We start from the raw sequence: 18,618 nt of genomic DNA on the forward strand, positions 1-18,618 counted from the left end.
CTCTTTTTTGGTGATGCAGTTCCTACAGGATGGTGCCCATTTGGGTCTATCGGTGGCTTCTCTATGGGCATAGTGGGCAGCCATTCAGGTTTTTCAGGGCTTCTGGCGTAATTTGCAGGATGATGGGGGCCTGATGCCTCGATTTTTTCAGGGTCTTTTGAACCTGTTTCCTCGGCATGTTCATTCTTTTCCTTGTTGGAATTTGCAGCTTGTTTTGGATGTCCTTTGAAGCCCTCCTTTTGAGCCCCTCGAGGGGCTGGAGTTGAAACTCTTGGGGGCAGATTTACAAGCCCCTTGCGACATCTTTACAACACCGTTGCATCACTTCTGTGACGTAGCGGCGTCGTAAACAATGCGCCACTATGCGACATATTTACAACGTGACGCATCTAGTGAGATGCGTCACGTTGTAAAGCCCTGCGCTACATTATACCTTTGTTAGGTATAATGTATGCAGGGTGGGCTTTCCGACGTAGGAAAGCCTCGTAAAAGTGACGCAGTGAAATCTACAAGTTTCACTGAGTCAGTTTTACGACGCCACCGCGTCAAAACCGTACACCTGCTTGAAGCAGGCGTAAGGAGTGACGCATGTTAGAAATAAGTAATCCTAACCATTGCTGGAGTTGCGACGTGCTTGTGACACGACTCCAGCAATGCACTGCCTTTACGTCAGAAGATGCGTCACGCATCTTTCCATCCTTGCCCCACGGTGCACCGCATTGTAAATGCGGCGCATCCATGGTGGCGCAAGGCTATTTTTCCGTGATGCAAAAAAACTGGCGCAGCTTTGCTAATATGCAGAGATGCGCCAGTTATTGTAAATCTGCCCCTAGATTTTTCAGGCATGTTTTCTAGTCGCCATCACTTTCGCTAGGCGGTTGGGTGAGTTGGGGGCTTTGTCCTGTAAGTAAACTTTCTGCAAGATCTTTTCGGACCAGGTGGTGCTGGTTCCAGTGCCATCATTTGTCCCTAAGGTTAATTCAGCTTTCCAACTCAGTCAGGAGGGGATTTTGCCTGAGTTTTGTCCTGATCCTTCCTCGGATGAGGATTGTCATTTACACTGTTTGGACGTCCGGCAGACTTTGTTGTGGTATTTGCATGTGGGGGAGTCCTTCCGGACGGGGGGCGCTTTGTTTGTGAACTTTGGTACTGCTAAAAAGGGTGTGAAACCATCCACGGCTACATTGAGTGGTTGGATTCGGTCTACGGTCCTTTTGGCTTACAGGATTAAAGGGGTGGATCCTCCTGTGGGGGTACAGGGCTGTTCTCCACGCAGTATGATGGCTACGGTGGCTGAATTAAAGGGTACTTTGGTGGTGGAGATCTGTAGGACTGTGACCTGGTTTTCCCCTTCCACTTTTGTACGACACTATTGGATTGCTGGTCTGGAACGTTTGGATAATGGTACTGTGCCACAGGGTCTTATCCTCTATGAAGGTGTAGGGAGCGTTTTTTTGTACTGTGATTGGGGCACGTTATTAAATTGGTGTTCTTTTTCACTCAGTTGTCCGTCTCAGTTTTTTGCTTCCTATAATAATAATGGCATTAGTTCTAGTCCTACTCCCTCATCTTCCTTCTAGGTCCCTCCCGCCCTGCCGGTGCGATCCAACTGATTTCTAGCTCGGCTTGTTTAGGTATAGGAGGAGGTGGGTACGGGCGGAGTTTTTCATAGGCTCGGGGTGGGTCTGTGGGAGGCGGAGGCACTTGTGTTAAGAAGGAATGCGAGGGAGTAGGACTAGGAGTAATGCCATTATCAGTAAGTAATGGACGCATTTGTTCACATCGTTACATGATGGCTGAATGCTAGGGATACCAGTGCAGAACTCTAGTTGGATATAGATAGTTACTAAAACATTTGTCTGTGCTTTGGTAAATTTTCAGTTTCATATTAATTTCACTCTTAAATGGACATCATTTTGGAGTTGCCAGCTGTCACAGATGTGACCCCTGGCTTTCACTTTGCGTCCCTTGACACTGCCCTTGCAATGCCTGAATTAGCGGTCTGGCCTGGAGAGACTGGCTGTGCAGGTCTGTCTTCTGACATGCATTTGAATATAGGAGAGAGCTAATGCACATGGAGAGGTAGGTAAGTATAGCTCGTTATTTTACACTAAGCATGAGGGAAGGCAAAGCTTTTTTTTACATCATATAAACTGTGAGTCATAAAGTGTCTTAATTCTTAGCAGTTATGGATGCTGGTGCTCAAGGTTCAAATGATAATAAAACCAAACTTCAAAGTGACCCCACTGAAATGATTATCTCTTAAAACCAAGAATACTCAAACAACTTTTGAACCTTGGAAATACTTTTGAAATGTGCTCATTAAAACAGTGTTGGGTGCCATGCTCGCCCTTTTCCCATTGTTAGGCCTGAAGCACTCCATCATGTGACTAACCATTGCATTATCTAGTCATTAACTGGGCATTAGGCATAGCTCTCACCCTGTCTGTTTTCCTGATTGTCCTCTACAAATATTAGTATTGCTTTATCTTATAAATCATACATTGCATACATTGGAATAGCGTACAGGTACTTTGGTGGGTCACAATTATAAATGAGGTTCACTTAAGAACTATTATGTTGTGCCTATAGTTGTTGAATTGTGCTCTTCTTGAATTATGTGTCATGCCATATGAGGTGCATTGCATTGTGGCGTGCTGGGATGTTTTGAAGCTCCTTATGCTTTCACGTTTTTTTGTTAATCAATCAATACAATGTCTCCATTCGTAACTGTATTGTATGCTTAGGGCATTGCATTTTGCATCTTTGTAATCTAAGCAATATGTCAAGTACATAAGATGCTCTATTGGGTATTTGCATAACTGGACGCTATGCATGGCTCTCATTTGTACCGAGGCTAACTCTAATATGGAATTCATGGTCCAAATTTGACCTTACGGTTGAAAAATATTGGAATGAGTGATGGTTAATGGAGGGCCAAAGAGAATCACGCACTGTTTTTAGGTCTCGCCTGAGACAGCGCTTTAGCGCTGCCTTGGCGAGACTTATAGTAAGCGAGATTTGGAAGTGCAAACAGTGGCTCTTCAGGCCTCCAAATACAGTGCATGTGCGTCGGCCGGGCGCGCGCACCATTTGGAGGCCTGAAAGCACTCGTTTCCTTTCACTTTCGCGGCCCGCACGGCCGCTTTGTCTATGTTGCTTTCCTCAACCCCCCATACCCTCCTTCTCAATTGCGGCGGTTGGTTTTGCTTCGCACTTGTTTTATTTAGTTAGGACACATATCGTTGATTCATGTCGGGTGTTTGAATTACCTAGAGACATTATATAGAGTGCACTAATATGTTTTTACCTATTAGCTTTATTTTAGCATTTCCCCCATTCAATTGAAATTTTGTGGTTTTGTGTGTTGTGATGAGTTACTTTTCTCTTTTTTTTGCATGCTTAAATGGGTTTACTCGGCTTTATTTGCAAACCATAAAACGATCTCATGCCAAACACAAAATGAGAACAGCATGCATTCACTATTTCATACTGGTCTTTAAATTTTAAAAGACATTCCTTCATTTTGGATCAAAGGCAATTACGGTTCTTTCATAATACATTCTACTCCGGCACGGGACACGGCCTTCCCTCCACGAGCGCCCCACTGTTAATGGCTGGCAGGACTGAGTTTAATATGCATCCCGCCATTGTATTTGTTTTTGTTTACTCCTCACGTTAGCAAACCAAGCTTAGATGCCTGCAGTGAGATCAGCGGGGGAGCACTTCAAAGGGTCCGCTCCCCCGCCTGGAATGCGCTCCCCCGCCCCTTCCAAGCGCGCGCGCCACGCTCCGCCGGACTTGTCTTGTTTTACCAGGCATCCATGTTTTTTGACCACACATGGCTGGCTGCCACGGCCCCGAGAGACAGCAGATAAACACTGAACTGTTCACCGGCTAACAGGCCACTGACTCTACCGACGTCATTCGGGACTTTCTTTCACCGTGAAGCCTGCACACGTGACTGACCTCTCTCCTCACGGCTTTCAGAACTGAACGTGCCTAATTGCCACAGCCATATGGGACATTCGGTGACTGCTCTACAGGTACTTTACTACTACTGTGCCTCGTGCCTGCAGACCCCAGGGAGAGCGACATGTCTCAGAATCTGCCCTGCTATTCCTACTAATAGTTCCCATGCCCTGCCAGTCACTGGCGACTTGGACACGTCACTGCGTCTGACCGAGGTTCATCGACCTCTTGAGAAGTCTCCAGATTTCCGCAGCAACCAGCCCACCCCTCGCAGGTACAAATCCCTATTCACATCAGCCACGCACGCTGCCCTCTACCACCCTCGGGCTGAGGCGGACATAACAAAACAAGTGCGTCAGGAACAGGCAGACACAGCAGACCTAAACTGACTAGATAAACTCGACAGGGTTGATAAGGCACCGTGCCCCAGCTCGTGGACAATACTTTCACTTTTGCAAAAGGCCAGTTCACCTCTGCTCACTACCCCGACCTCAGCTGCGCTCACACATCTGCTCCTAGTCTCTTTTTTTTTTTTATGGATATGTTGCCACAACTCTTTGTGCACGGATTAGTTCAGTGATGAACCACACCTGATTGGAAGTGGGGCCACTTCTGCTGAGGCCCACTGTTCAATCTGCATACGTTAATGGGCGAGCTCCCCTTCCCCCCCCCAATAGAAACCCATCTGCCTGGGAAAGGCCGCCCAGCCCCCCACTGGGCCATTGGCAGCATCTGAGACAGCACAAATCGGCCACCACTCTCGCCAAAAGGCAACTTAGGCCTGCATCTCCGATACACGCCCATTGCCCGAGTGCCCGCCTTAACAATCGCTCCTGTTTTGCAAGTGAGCTGTGGGCCAATTTTTTTTTTTTTTTTTTTACAACCGGTGGTGCTTTTTGACCAAAATGGCAATAAAGAAATGTAAACAAAGTATGTGCTTTACAAGGCATGGGAGAAGGCATCGTGCAGGCAATGTTTGTTGTAAGATTCGGGGAATCCACAGTAAAACCCGGCCCAATCGCCCACAAACAGTCAGACAAGCATTTGCAATGCAATAGGTTTCGCATTTATACGAGTTTGAGCTATTGGCATTGTAAATGACAATGCTTTTTATTTAAGTTTGTTTTTTTTAAAACATAAATAAAAGGCACTGTCATTTACAATGCCAATAGCTCAAACTCGTATAAATGTGAGACCTATTGCATTGCAAATGCTTGTACCTAAAAGTGTTGATAAAGAGTTGGCTTAGCAAGAGTCATACTCCCAAATAAGGGTAACTTGAAAGTGAGCACGTCAGGCATATGAGATGTACGGTACCAATTGAATTAAACTGCACTAGTCCAGAATACAGTAACAGTACACAATGACAGCAAGTCAGAGTTAAAGTGATGTCATTTCCTATGATGTCATTTGGTCAACAATCTTGTGATGTCACTTCCTGTGCTTCAGCAATAGGGCAAAAGGTATGTGATGTCACTTTCACTCCTCATGATGTTTTTGTGAATCAATGTTTATTGGTACTTCTTGTAGCTTTCTATTTTACTTTAATGATTTCAGTATCTGTGGTGTTATGAGGGTCAATGTTCATGTGACATCACCAAGCGTCAGCTAGAAAGGCTGAACAATCCCAAGCGCTCACGTTCTATCATAGCTTCAGAGGCTAATGAATATATAATTCTTACTTTAGTGAATCAGCGTACATGATTACAGAATGATTATATGAAAAGCCAGCATTTCACTGAAAAACATGTCACCCACTGCCCACTTCCTCAGTGAACAGCAAAACTGTGAAGAATACTGCATCCCTATTAAGAGTCCTTAAATCTCACTTTGTCCCTGTACCTCTAAGTTTTAGCGCCAATTGCAGCAAGTTTAGATTTAGCCTATGGTTCCATGGGCTACGTGTCCCGCTCATCCTCCTCATCTGTCCATGATATCTCACTGTTTATCTACGATTGAGATCTCCTTCTGTAATTGAAAATCTTATCAAGACAGCACACCTTGGTCTCATGGCTGGACTGCTTGACTCTTCTGAATGGAATCAGATCTTCTGATGCAGGCTGGAGTGCAGCAACTGTGGAGGCCAGGGCTGTGACTCAAGCATGGAGCTCAGTGACCCAGACAGATGCATCACAACACTGCCCTCGGGACCTGCAGATACGTACGAGTAGCAGTGACACCAGAGCGTGCTCCAAACAAAACACGAGCATGTATCATGCACCGCTTCTTTCACAAGTGCAATAACCATCTCTGTTTGTAAAGTGAAAATGTTATGATATAATTACGTGAAAGAGTAAACTTGTCATTGAAAGAAAAGCACTTTTACTCAAATTATTATCCTAGATGGTAAAAAAAAAAATGTAACACGATTTTTTAGAAACATGAATTGACCCTAACTGAGCAGTGACTAATGGAAGCTAATATTTATACATATTCAAGTTACTGCGGAAGAAACAAAAAAGATTCGGTACTGAATATTGCACGTTTATTACTCAAATCGTTTACTGGCGGTTTGCATAGCTTTGTTTAATCAAAGGAAATGTGGAACTTGAAGATGTGAATATGCTGAAAGCGATACAAATTAGTTGTGCTTTTAGGAGAGGGAGCTCTGTTTATGCCTAAATATTTCAAGCTCTGCTCTTGACTGAAGAGGGCCTAGAGAGAGCTACTAGTTCGAAATATCCCCAGAATAAATCATTTGGCATATGGGGTCCTATTTATAAACTCCACTTTATAGTACGTGAGTAACCTTTGGTAGTACTACTTGCATACTACTAAATGCTATTCACAAAAATATGACAGAAGACCTCCACCTTTCTGTTTCTGTTAGAACCCTGCATCTTTTTGCGTGACTTCCCCTATCGTTTTGCCTTCTGACCTGCAGTTTTGACTGTGTGCTGAACTTCGTTTTTGCTGGTTTTAGGACTCTCGGAAGTTTTTTCACTGCTGACCAGTGCTAAAGTGCATGTCCTTTGAGTCAAAAATATAATGGAATCTGGTTTCTCCATGATTGGCATATCTGATTTACTGATAAGTCCCTAGTATTGTGCACTACAGGTGCCCGGGGCCTGTAAATCAAATGCTACTAGTGGGCATGCAGCACGGATTGTGCCACCCACACGAGTAGTCCTTCAAACTTATCTCAGGCCTGCCACTGCAGAGCCTGTCTGCAGTGCTAAACTGCCATGTCGACCTAGCAAGTTCACCTACTTGCTGGGCCCAAATCTTTCCTTTTATTACATAAACGTCACCTCATGAGCAGGGTGCACATATTTAAAAGGTAGGACATGTGTTTTTTAGTTTTACACATCCGTTTAGTGAAAAACTGCCATATTTGTTTTTCACTACAGCATTGTTGAGATGGATTCACTCCGAAGCAGTGTGATCAGCAGAAGAGGTTTATTGTAATCCAGCAGCCCACCACGCTCCCAGAGCAGCTGGTCGGAATCCTGTGACACAGGACCTGCCGTGGCACAAAACCATCGCCCAGAAACACAAGGCAACTTTTGTAAGTTAATCACATTTGAGGGCACGAAGGGTGCCGCGTGTCCTCAATCAAGAATACACAACAATACTCAAGTAACACAATACACTAGTAACACTTACTACATTACCTTTCCCTTTATAACGAAAAAAAGCTAAAAGAAGCTTTTGGGGTTATACAATACAAAAGGTATCAATATTATGCAGTACAAAAGGCATAAGCATAGATGAAAAACACGAGCAAATAATTAGTACATTACAAAGTCTCTAAATTTCGAAGGAGTTTTGATAGAGCGGGACCTTGTCACTGAAGTGTCAGTCGGGTTAGACACAGAGGTGCTGCCTGAAATAGGCAGTGGGTTAAAGGGACTACTAGAAACACCACCGTCAGTTGAGGATGAAACATGCCCATCAGTTTAAAATGGTTGCACCCAAGTTGCGCAGTCTGATTCCAAAACAGGTTTAGTTCTGTCAATAATGATGAGGGCTTGCTGGGGCGTCAATCTGACTAATTGACATTTGTTCCACCACCCTCCGTCCGCTAACAATACAGAAACATTGCCGGCTCTTCCCACCTAGACTGGAATTGAATAAGTGGATTGTCCTTTGGTGACTCTTATAGGACTCTTTATCAGCACCAAATCACCTACCGTAAATGGTTGCACGGACACATTGCGTTTTTTTGTCAAAGTATTCTTTCATGTTATGCTGTGAAAGTGTCACTTTGGAAACAGATTTCCCTTTTGAAATGTTAACCTTGTCGACCCGATCATCTAACCAAGATGGAAATAGGTTTGTGTGAGCTTCTCTGCCTCTAAGCAGGGAAAAAGGGTGAACCTTCAATGAAGAAAACCTGTCTTAAAAATTCAATAGCTGCCCCCTGCAAATGTGTCTAAGCCCTCATTGCCATGGGGGGGTCATCGGGTGAGGGGCCAATCACATAGCTATGGGAATCATTTGAAGGAGTGGAACAGTGCAAATGGGGGGTTCAATATGTTCATGTTGTTTTGTTCTGTATACTCTCTATCTCGATAATATGTAAACCAAATGTCAATGACAATGCTTTGCGATATATGATATGGCAGATGCCTTTTGTATTAAGGGGCGCTGCCCTATGTTTGACTATTGACACAATAAAATGTTTACATCCATTTAGAAAGATAATCTATCAAAAGTACCAAGTAAATAGTCTATCAAAAGTACCAAGTACCTCATGTAGTCTGGCAATAAAAGGAATTGTCCTGAATAATCTATCCCTAATTTCTCCCCTGCGGCATTAGGATACTGGACAAGATGTAAAGGGTTGTTGTGTGTCTTCCAGTGTTTGTCGGAAATGAGACATTCAGGGCACCTGTCAATCAAGAACTTCACCTGGGCATCAATTCCTGGCCACCAGTAGTACTGTTTAATTTTCATGATAGTTTTGGTAGAACCTAAATCGCCTTGGTGTGAGTGTTTAATGATAGAATCCCTTACTTTTATAGTAGGTACCTACAAACCCCCTCTCGTAAGTAAACCATTGGCTAGAGACAGTTCTTCTGCTACTCGAGCAAATGACTAAAATGATCCACTTAGTATTCTTTTTTCTGGCCAACCTTGAACAACATATTCACAGGCTTTGCTCCAGGTTTCATCTTCTTGACAAGCAGTAAAAAAGTCTAATTCACTCAAACCTGCACACAATTCAAGATTAACGGCATACATGGATGCCACACATACCACATCATCCACAAAGTCATCTTCTTCCACGTCTTCTACAGGCATACGTAAAAGGCAGTCTGCGCAAATTATTTCCCCCCTTGAACATACCTAATTTCAAACACAAATTCTTGCATTTTGGACACTAATTTTATTAATCTTGCTGACAAATTGCTACTGGCTCCATTAGAAAAAATGTGCACTAGGGGTTTGTGATCTGTTAGTAGAATTCATTTACGACCCCAGATGTACACTTTGAATTTGTGAACGGCCCAGACACAAGCTAAAGCCTCCCGTTTGAATGTGGTATATTGTTTCTCGCATGGTTTGAGGGCTCGTGAGGCGAATGCAACTGTATTTTCTTTACCTGTTCGATTTTGGCTGAAAATCGCCCCTAGACCAATCTGGCTCGCGTCTACAGTGATAACAGAAGTCAGACCTTCTTGAAAAGTGCTTAAGGCGGGAGCTTTCTCAATGACTGCTTTGACCTGAATGAATGCTGTTTCCTTGTCTTGAGACCATGTGTACTTAGCTCCTTTTCCTAATAAGGACCGGAGAGGTTTCGCAGCTTGCGGATATTTGGGAACAAACCTGGCATAGTACTCAACGAGGCCAAGAAAGGAGCGTAAAGCATTCCTGTCAATGGGAGCCCTAGCCTCCTTGATGGCCTGGATGAGTGCAATTTGGGTTTTATGGATGAGCTGGATATGGCATGACCCAGGTAATCTAAATCGTTTGTGACAAACTTGCATTTATCCTTCCTGATTGTCATGTTTCTTTGAGAGAAAATGTCCAATACTTGTTGTAGCAACTGATTATGCTCTTCTAAGGTATCAGCATGGATTAGGACATCAACCTAGTAAGCCTACACACCCCAGAGATTGCCAAACAGATGATCGATCAGTTTTTGAAAGACGCTTGCAGCGAACACCAACCCGAATGGTAATCTCAGGTACTTGTAAGCTCCGAACGGTGTGATAAACGTAGTGAGTTCCTGTGAGTCTTTATCTAGGGCAACTTGGTGGTAGGCGGACCTCAGGTCAATCAAAGAGAACCATTTTGAACTTCCTAAATTGCCCAACAACTCATATATTTTAGGGAGGGGATGACATTCTATGAAAATGTTGGCATTAAGATGCCTCAAATCGGCGCAGAGTCTGATTTCTCCAGAGTTTTTGTGTACAACCACGATGGGTGCGACCTAAAGTGAGGAGTCTCATGGTTCGATGATTCCCTTAGAGCATAAACTTTGCAGGATGGTTTTAAGTTCTTCGCTCACACTGAGTGGAACGGCTCTTACTTTATGAACCACAGGCCGAGCAAGAGTCTTAAGCCTTATGAAATGCTCAAAACCTTTCACACTGCCCACTTCCTCGCGAAATACATTCTCAAATTGAGTAAGAATACCTTGTACCGGATCTGTGAGGTTACAAACGTAATCTACGGGTAAATCCCCTACAACAATAGGATTATCAGAACCAGGCTTCACAATAATGCCCATTTTTGCCAAATTCCCGCCACCCGATAATATTCTTACCCCTGACGGCCACGTACATTTTAGTCACAGTTTCTCTACCCAAGCAAACGAGTTTAGCAGAAAAGAATCCCAGCATGTCAATGTCCTTTTCACCAAATGCCTTTGGGTTGACGTCACTGGGAGACCGTTCTCTATCCCACTGTTCGTGGAATGTGGTATCTCTCAAAATTGTAATAGGGGAGTCAGAATCTGCCATCATATGCATAGTTACACCTTCGATGCTGGCCTCACAAGTGGGACCTTTGATTGCAACACTTACATAATTACACTCTATCATTAAGACTACGTTACTAATTGACCCAGTACATTCATCCACCTGTGTGTCTAAGAATACACAACAATACGCAAGTAACACAATACACAAGTAACACTTACTACAAGCATGGCCTATCTCTCATACATTAGCACTGGAGCTGCCGTGTAACCCTTTACAAGTGTAACTTCAAATTGGGAAAAGATAGAAAGAATACATTTGGTGTCTCTGAACTCACAATTTAATTTGCTTAGAAAGTTGGCAATTTCTTACTTTAACGATTCTGTGCCAATGCTCGTTCCTAGAATACACGTCTGGGTTGGATGACAGTTGGGGTTTGTGCATCCCCTTTACACAGTCACACACAAAGGGAGCTGAGGTGTGCCCTACATATCCTTATGGCCCATTAGAAGGCTGATGCATCTTCCTGAGCTTGAGTGAGAGGAAGGAGCTGACACTTGCACCTGAAGAGGGTTGTGTCTCTCCCCAGAAAGATAGCTGCATACCCCTCTACAGTGTCTGGAGCCATGGCCAGGAAGGGCAGGGTCTTGTGCACTACAAAGACCTTTCTTTGAAGTCTCCCTACTTCAAAGGCTAAAATGGGTATAAGTAATGGACCTCTGACACCATATAGTCAGAAAACTTTTGGACTGAGGATATTCTGCCAGGAAGAAGAGCTGTTATGCGCCAGGAGGGACTGCAACTTATCTTCTTGCTTTACTGTATTGGCTTGCTGCTTGCTGCTACTTGCCTGCAAGTGAGAGGACTGGACTTTACTCTCTACATCCACCATCTCTAAAGGTTCTCCAAGAGTTTGTTTGGGCTTGCCTCCTGTTACTGAAGTCTCAGGGATATCAAAGACTTCACCTGCATCTTACTATCAGCACCTGTACCCCTCTGCTGTCAGTCCTGCTCTGCCAAGTGGTGCCAAATCCAGTCCTGGGCCCTTGGAAGTGAGTGTTTGATGCTGCAACCCAAGACACCAAAGCCTCGCTCAGAACTGGCGCATTCCCTGTGAAATCGATGCATTGCTGCTAACTGCACCAAAGCCGTGGACACCACTCGCCAAGTGCGCGACGCAACGTCCTCGACTTACAACGCAGCTCTGCCTTTGCTGATGCAACACCTCTGATGCCACAGCTGCTGCATGAGTCTTGGACAATGCATCACTGACATCTGCGAAGCCCTGTCCCCGACGCATTGCCAGCCCAGCATGGCTTCTAACCGACGCATCGCCTTCAGCCCAGCAGTTCGACATCAATGCCTCGGAACCGATACACAGCGCTCTTGGCATAGACGCATCTGCAAGTTTGCCCAACTTCGGAAGCAACACCTCCCCTGCAACAGTGACGCATCATCTCCGTATTTCAACGCATCATCCCCGATCATTAAAGCATCCAAGGTACTCTCCAGGTTTGCGTAACTCCTGTATCCGGTCCGCGCTCCATCAAGGTTTGGACTGAACTTTTGGACTTGCCCTAGGCAAGCGCGACCAGATAGTGCCAGTTAGAGCCATTGACTTCTAAGCACTGCATTTTGATTTAATCTTCCAAAATTCATACCTTACCTTGTGTATGTTGGATTTTTGGTGTCACTCAGATAAATATTGGCTATTTTTCTAAACTATCGTAGACTACTTTTGTGGCGTTTTAATTGTGTTACTGTATGTGTATGTGTGCACACATGCTTTACACATTGCCTCTTTAATTTAGCCTGACTGCTCAGTGCCAAGCTACCACAGGGTGAGCACAGGCAAACCTTTAGTGTGTATTACACTTATCCTGACTATGATTATGGTTCCTGGTTGGACAGGATGCCAACCAGAAACCCAATTTCTAAAATTGGTGTTCAGCGGTGAGCATAGGACATGTATTTGTGCAATAAATACAGTGATTGGTGTACACTACTTCCATATCTCAGACCACTATGTACCAATATACTATTTTTCTTTTTTCCCTTTCGCAACCTTTTGAGTTTTTGCAACAACCATGTCTCAATCTGAAGAGCCAACTGCTGTACCTGCAGTACTGGAGTTTAAGCTGAAGTTGGAAACCTATCTGGATCAGCTCAAATGTTTCTGCAGGGAGTTCAAATGTTCTTTCAAAGGCCTCTTTAAAAAGGAGAAGCTGCAAAAGCTCCTAAGGGCCTGGTTAGCAGCCAGGGATGCAGCTGTGTGCCCAAAAGATGGGAATGATGTTGTGAAGGATGAGGAACAAAGTCTTCATCTGGGATGACTGGAGGAGCCAGCATTTCCTGTGAGATTGGGGGGGGGGCTGAATGGTGGAAGAGCTCCCTCCAGAGCTGGCAGAAGTGTTTCCTCTAAATCCCTCTCCTCAACAGAGTTGAAAGACAGGCGGGAAGAAGGAAAGCTCCAGTTGGAGTTGGCAAAACTCAGCTTGGACGTGGAAAAACAGAAATTGGCCATGGAGAAGAAGAAAATGCTTTTAGCTCAGGAGCTGAGCTAGAGAGAGCTGGATTTGAAAGCCAAGAGGGATGAGTCCAGCACGGATGGTGGCAGCATATGTCTAGTGTCCTCTGAGAAGAAGGTACACATACCCAAGAGTCTGGTGCCTTATTATGGAGTGGGAGACAACATAGATCGTGATTTGAGGCCTACGGGATAACTTTACAAATGCACAAGATTCCGGAAGGGGATTGGAGGGCAGGTTTGGGGTAGCATTTCTCATGTGAGGGGAGGGGCACCTTACTAACCCTAGAGGGTGGCGACATGGCAAGGTACCCTGCCATGAAGGAGGCCCTGATCAGGACATACGGTTTGACTCCTGAGAGATACAGGCATAAGTTTAGGGACAGTGTGAAGCTTGCTACTCAGACATAGGTAGAGTGTGTTGATTCTTTCTGCAAGGCACTGAATGGTTGGGTGAAGGGCAGGGAGGTAACAGATTATCAGGGGCTGTACAATGATTGCATACTAGCACGTTTAGTATTTCTTTACCAGAGCTGCGCCAGCACTTGATTGACAGTAGGCTTTCTGACCCCATGAAGCTTGCCAAGGAGCCGAACTGCTAGATCAGCACCAGGGCCCAAAAGAAGATGCATGGGGGAGATTCAGCCAAAGGTGGACATGGTCCCCGACAGAGGGAGGGGGCAAAAATAAAAGTAAGGGGTTCTCTAAAGGGCCCCAAACTAGTTCTCAGGATTAGGGTTCCAACTTCCCAGTGAAAAGCAGAAATGGTTCCCTACAGGAAAGCCTGCAGCGAATGGACTCCTGCAGTGTTTGGAATGCAATCAATAAGAATCAAGGGGGATCCCAAGTGTCCTAAGAGGGAATCCCCCCACCAATGTGCATTCACTGGGGATGGGTAGTGTAGCACTTGGGGAAGAAGAGGTCCCAGTTAGTGGTGGGTATACCCTACTATCCGTGGGTGACAGTGAAATGGTACAGAGAACCCTCATGCTTGATAATGCTAGAAAGTATAGGCAGTGGGCAACCATTAATGGGCAAAGGGTTTAGGCTCTGAGAGACACTGGAGCCAGCATGACAATCATCCGGTGTCATCTGGTGTCCTCAGAGCAGGTAGTCCCTAATGTGGTCCACCAAGTTGCTGCTATAGACAACCATGAGAGTCAATGTTTAGTGGCTCAAGTTCCCTTTGAATGCTGGGGGGGTGGCTCAGGTGTCCTTGAGGGTAGCTTTGAGTCCATCGATGCCTGTGGATTGTCTGCTGGGCAAGAACCTAGAGCATACCACCTGGAGGGAGGGGGAGCTCATGTCACACTTAGAGATATTGGGGTTGCCTGAGTGGGTGTGCCTGACCACATGGTCCATGGCAGCATGAGAGGGTTATCAGAAGGAACTGACTCCTGAAAAAGTGGACCAGGTGCCTGCCAAGAGAAGGAATGGCAAGGGGAGCAGCAATTCCGCTCCTGAAATTCCCACGGTTTCAGAGGAGGCTGAACCTGAGGGGAACGCCCTGGAACCTAAAAGGGAAAAAGATGTGGCTGAACTGGGGAACCGGCCTGAGCTAGCTCAGTCCAGTGGTTCAACAGCGATGCTACGGAGCCGACGCACAGCGCTCGTGACATCAACACATCAAAGAGTTTGCCCAGCTTCGGAACTGACGCATCGCCTGCAACAGCGACACGTCACCTCCGTATTTCAACGCATCATCCCCGATCATTAAAGCATCCAAAGTACTCTCCAGGTTTGCGTAACTCCTGTATCCGATTCGCGCTCCATCGTGGTTGGACTGAACTTTTGGACTTGCCCTAGGCAAGCACGACCAGACAGTCCCAGCAATTGACTACTTAGCACTGAATTTTTATTTAATCTTGCAAAATTCATATCTTGACTTGTGTATATTGGATTTTTCTTGTTTTGGTCCTGTTTTACTCACATAATTATTGGCCGTTTTTCTAAACCGCTATGCAGTACTTTTGTGGTGTTGTTACTGTGTGTGCGTACAAATACTTTACACATTGCCTCTTTAGTTTAACCTGAGTGCTCTGTGCCAAGGTGCCAGAGGGCGAGCACAGGTAAACTTTTAGGGCCTTATTTATAGGCTTTTGCTGTAGGGCGGGTGCCACAAGCCTCCCTGCTGCGCTTCCCTACGGCACAAGAAAAGGGCAGGAATGCACTGTATCTATATGATGCAACGCATTCCTGTCCTTTTCCCCTGCCCCGACGCACAATGGGCTGCAGTGCGATAACGCAAGCACCTTTGCACCATGGTGCAAGGGTGCCTGCAGTGCGGGGATGATTGATTTTGTGCAGGAAGGGACCCTTCAATCCATTCAGGCGCTTTCCTCTTTCTATGTGTACTGCAGAATGCAGCACACATAGAAAAATGAAAGCACAAGGAGAAATGTGTTAATTTCTCTTCGTTGCGCCTCCCTAACGCCATCCCGGGGTGGCGTCAGGTTCTGACACATTCCCAGGTTTACGATGCCTCGTAAATCTGGGAATGTGTCAGGTTCCATGGGTGTTGCTGGGGAACACCCACAGCAACACTCATGGAACGCCCCTTTCACACAGTTTTCTGCGTGAAAGGGGCACATATTTATAAGGCCATGAAAAGCCACGTAAAGTGGCTTTACGTGGCCTTATAAATATGCTGTGGCACATTGCGCCACTGGAATGTCAAAAAAGTGACGTTCCGGGGGCTCAAAAGTGCAAATAGGGCCTCATAAATGAGGCCGTCTGTGTGTACTACACTTACCCTTACTATGACTGTGGTTTCTGCTTGGACAGGGTGCATAATCTGCCAACCAGAAACCCAATTTTTAACACTCTCCTATCTTTTTAAAGCAGAGAACACTTACGTTTACATTTTAGTAGTAAATGTGGGAGGGACAGGATAATAGGGAATGCTTACACATAAACGGGAAAGGTAAGGACGGTTTTAGGAAGAGGTTTGATCCAATTTAAATAGACACGGAGTCTATTACATCCCAGTAGGCCTCTACATTACTGGTAAGTTTCAGTCCCCTGATTGTCGTAAATGTTGTCGAAAGATGTTGTCGATAGACTGGCGATTCCTATACTTGTGATGGGGCTGTGAAATAATTAATGTTCGATGGTTACGTGTTATGTCAAACCTATATAAGATTCTACATTTGTCAGGCTATGCTCACTAAAGTTGGAACTCCTGGGTGTTATGGAGGTATTGGAAGGTTGCCTAGGTGGCGAGTAACAAGATAGTTAGTGGGAATGGGCCATTTCAACAATACACCATCTTGATTACCCTCTATGTAAAACTCTGGGACATTCTGTTATATTGGCCAGAAAAATATTGAAAATTGTGTATTTGATTGTTTCTCTTATTATGCTGTCTGAAAATGTAATAAAAAGTGTTTATATTTTATAGCACTTAACTTTAACAAGGAGCAAGTATTTTAACAGCATCTGTAAGAAAGCAGATGGGCGTACATGTCTTTAATTTGTGTGCAAAAAAAGCTGTAAATCCAGCATATTATTATTACACCAAAGTAATTTAGCATTCTACACCTTCCGGTTTGGGTGGCTTTTAGTTACCTCAGACATACCAAAGGCGCAATTAAGGGTAATTAATGAATAGACAAACAGGGAACACCCTGTACAGTAAAACAGCCATACACCGGCAACCTGTCAGTACAAAAACAAACATCGAAGAATATACACTCTGAATTAAAAATGCACCTGATGTTGCTTTTGCAGTCTAATAAAAGGGATGATTGAACCCATCATCAAAACCCAAAGGATACACAAATGGAACAATGGAGCGGTCTGCAAAATGCTTTGGCCTTGATGGACAGCCCATCGAAGCAATGGCAAACCAGGAAACAAGAAATTAAAGTAAGTGGCTGAAGTGGGATGACCAAAGCTCACTGTCTCTGTACTACTTTTTATAATAATCAAGGGGCATATTATCAAGCACTGCGTTAAAATTATACGCCGCTTTAGCAGCAGAAAACTGCCGCCAAAGCGGCGATAATGGGCTTGATAATATGCCGCTGAGAATTTCCATAGAAGCCCATGTTCTGGTGTGAACCTGGGCTTCTATGGGAATTCTCCGCGGCATATTATCAAGCCCATTATCGCCGCTTTAGTGGCAGTTTTATGCTGTTAAAGCGGCGATAATTTTAACGCCGTTTGTTGATAATATGCCCCATACTGTTTTAAAGTAGAGTTAACTGAGGTCTCCAAACAGCTATAGCTCTCTATAATAAGACCTAAACACGGGCACAACCCTTACTAAATGCATTTCCAAAAGGGACCTCAAAATTCAAACCATTACATAACATTTGCATTTCCGCATCCAGTCTAAGCAAAGTCACTTACTATCAAAAGTTATACTAATGTGTCAATTTAAGTTATTTATTGTTGGCACCTCCTCCTGTCTATTCCATTAAAAAAAATTAATAACAAATAGAAGTCCATTTGCAAATTAAAAGGTTTAACCACGCCTTCAGCTGCAGCGCGAATACTTCTATGCATAGCAAAGGGTGGAAGGTGTGAGAGAAATGCTTGATTTGATTAAATAAAAAATCCTTAAAGCACTCCTGAGAGATGAGTGTCTTCGTGAGAGTAACGTCCAGAGGCAGCGGTGGCCAAGTGAGGGGTTGGATTCTTGAATCAGATTCAAAGGCAAATCCGTGTAGCCAAGAAAACAGATTCCATCAGCTTAGGGATGTATTTATGGGAGATTCACACAGTGCAGCAGGTCACCTTGCTGCAGGTCACCTTGCTGCAGGTCACCTTGCTGCACTGCACTGTGTGACAGGGAAAGGGCAGGAATGTGCCGTACTTAAGGCAATATGGTGAATTTCTGTCCTTTCCCTTGCAATGGCACCCTTTTGGCAGCCTAGTGTCATCGCAGGCACCCTTACACCATGGTGCAAGGGTGCCTGCGTTGCGTTTAGGATTGTTTTTTGCAGGAAGGGACACCGTCCTGCACAAAAACAATCCTGGGAGGCATATTCCTCTTTCTATGTGTGCTGCCGAATGCAGCACACATAGAAAGAGGAAGAAACGAGGAGAAATAGAGATATTGCAGCACACATAGAAAGAGGAAGAAACGAGGAGAAATAGAGATATTGCAGCAAACATAGAAAGAGGAAGAAACGAGGAGAAATAGAGATATTGCAGCACACATAGAAAGAGGAAGAAACAAGGAGGAAGATATTTCTCCTTGTTACGCCTCTGGGAAGGCATAAGATAACGGCATATACCCAG

This window comes from Triturus cristatus, chromosome 8 (assembly GCF_964204655.1).
Source record: "Triturus cristatus chromosome 8, aTriCri1.1, whole genome shotgun sequence".
Lineage (NCBI taxonomy): Eukaryota > Metazoa > Chordata > Amphibia > Caudata > Salamandridae > Triturus > Triturus cristatus.